The sequence below is a fragment of the Cynocephalus volans genome, chromosome 7 (genome assembly GCF_027409185.1).
Source record: "Cynocephalus volans isolate mCynVol1 chromosome 7, mCynVol1.pri, whole genome shotgun sequence".
NCBI classification, from domain to species: domain Eukaryota; kingdom Metazoa; phylum Chordata; class Mammalia; order Dermoptera; family Cynocephalidae; genus Cynocephalus; species Cynocephalus volans.
Window position 1 is genome coordinate 46,793,382 of NC_084466.1, and position 2,804 is coordinate 46,796,185.

Sequence of the window (2,804 nt, forward strand, 5' to 3'; positions counted from 1 at the left end):
ATATTAGCAGACCTTACATTCCTTCCCATAAAAACATAAGTATTATCTCTGAATTACACAGTGTTCTTCCAGTTAGATGATTATGACTACTCTGTTGAATGTTTGTGCTACTCAAAGATCACTGGGGGGAAATGACTCATGTTAAAGGATTTCCTCTGTTGGTAGCAATGACTTTACAGCATTTGAGGAATCCTGAGGAAGGAGTCATGAGAGAGATTCTAGAAGATCACAGGACCTGGGCAGAATATCCTCCTCTTGAAGGAAGCATTTATCCTGGTGACAGAAGGGGTGCATATACAGCAAGTCATGGGAACTTTGACTCAGGAAATGCCTTATATGCCATCGATTCCTAGTCACTAATTTCACAGGTGGAGAAAAAAAAAAAAATATATATATATATATACCCTAAACAGTTTTGAAAATTCCTCAGGTAATTTGTTAATGTTAAAAGTCTTTCCTAATAACCCTTCTTGATGACAATATTGAGGAAATACTTTATGCCTGTGATTGGGAATGTTGAAAGGCATTTTTTAAATCTGAATTTTAAAATGTAAGTCACTAAGTTGTAACACTTTTGTAATGAATGATATTAATTACCATTGTGCTTTTATTATCCAATATATGTGATTCTAAGTTGTTTGTAGAAATGCAATTTATAATTTTTCATATTTATTGCACAGAATAATATTTAATTTTTAAAGGAGCAAGAAAAATCTCCAGCTTAGTGATAAATTATATATTGCTCCCTTTCTAATTGAACTTCTGAGTGAATGATCCTTTCTATTTAGTGGGATTTAATTTTATCTCTTTAGTGTTTAGTTAACATGACTGTTGACATAAATCTCTATGGAAGCAATATTTCTATAAATCAGATTGTTTGTACAAATGTACATTGTGATGAAAGAATATGCTCACTATATTTGTGAAATTGTAAAAATAGAAGAGATTTAGAAGTCAATGAAACACATTTATTTATGTATTCCTTAACTAATGAAAGACATTTTAACATCTATTAAATGTATGTCTTCTTTTTGCACAGTGGCAGTATCGTAGCCAATGAGGTTTATCCGAGGCGCGATTATTGCTAATTGAAAAATAAATGTATGTCTTAACTTTGTGGTGAGATTTATGAAACCTTGCAATGTGGTGGACTACTGAATTTAAATTAGCAAAATTGCTAAATTGCATTCTTAGCCTGAGAAAGAATGTTTTGTATAAGTTATGGTCTGTCGGGTCCGCCGGTGGTGGACCCAAACAGTCCTTGCTTTGCTATCAGTCTCTCCCTTGGTGTCCCTTCTGGTGGGAGGGTGGATTGCCCAGATTCCTCTTTCCCCAGTCCCCATTGAGAGGAGATGGAGGAAGAGAGCCGTGAAGAGAGGTGAGCACAGCTGCCAGTCCCAACCAGCCTGTTAAAGGACACTCAGACATGGTGGGGGTTCTGTCGAGCAGTTCCTTTTATTATCACACAAGCACTTGCTTTTATAGGCAAATGGGGAAGGGAGGTTTTTACATCCTCCAATCAGCTTAAAGTTTATGAAAGCATGCATCCTGTCTCAATGCCTATCTATTGCAATCACGCAGTGTTCATGAGCGCAGAAGCTCATATTTGGCCAATAAGGGCTAAGGCAAAGCTCCCACAGACACTCCTACCCTACTTCCTCCCGGTGCCATCTTAGGCTGCCACGTTAATATGCCCTTGTGGGCCCATAATGGCACCACTTATAATGTCACTTAAGGTGGCATTACTTTTTAAAGCCCGACAATGGTCATGCAGAATTAATCAGTTCTATGTCTCTGCAGAGAATAGACATATATATGTAATATAGACATATTGCATAACTAATAAATAAATTGTGGTTTATTTATCTATTCAATACCTAACTTGTGTGTGTTCATTCTTTATCTGACATTTGTCTAGATACTATAGACTTATCAGGGAAGGTTTATGCCCTCAGGGGTATTACAGACTGCTGGAAAAATTCAAATTTAGGAGCTGCACTAGCATGGAAGAACTAAAATTTAATCCAAAAACTAACTGGTAAAATGAGATCGAAATCCTGATTATCAGTTACCTGGTGAATTTAGTACAAGAGGATGGATGAAAGAAACTTTCTGTCAAAGGAAATTATGTGAAGGCTCATATTTTAGAGAAAATTTAGCATACTCTACCAAAAAACAGAGGTGTTGTTTTGATGAAGTGAAATGAACAACATAGAGAAAGATGAGAAAGAAATCTGGAGATGAAGACATGCACCAGATTGTGAGAATAATATATGGTAATGACAATAAAAGTCACTAAAGCATTTTATAAATAGGTATTACATATTTTTCTTCAAGATTTTTAAAGATGACAGTGTATATAGAATAGATTACATATTGTAGGGCAGCAAAATAAGGTGTGGAGAGATACACTCTAGTTAAGATATGATGAAGGAAGGAATGAGGTGTTCACATGAGAATAAAAAGCAATGGATTGTTTCAAAATATAAAGGAGATACGTTCACCAAGGTCAGATGGCAGATCATAAATGGACAAATGGATTGTGAAGCACAAAAGGATATTTAAAATGTGAACCCATTACAATTGAATTGATAATAGTTTTGGGGGGTAGAAAGTCATGTATAACCTAGAATCAATGATATGTCACAAGTTTTAGCATTGAACAACTTGGAAAACTGTTTTGTTTCTTAACAAAACAGAAGTGTAGCACTCAAAGAAAAGAATCATTAAAGGTTATGTGGAGTCATCTAAAGAAGAAACTATGCATGAATATCCTGAAAGGTATAAAAAGAACAAACAGTGAG

At 35.2% G+C, this 2,804-nt stretch overlaps 1 pseudogene; it reads left to right on the top strand.

Moving 5' to 3' along the window:
* Nucleotides 1-1,027: 1,027 nt before the first annotated feature.
* On the top strand, nucleotides 1,028-1,187 carry LOC134382904 (U4 spliceosomal RNA; annotated as a pseudogene).
* The last annotated feature ends 1,617 nt before the right edge of the window (nucleotides 1,188-2,804 follow it).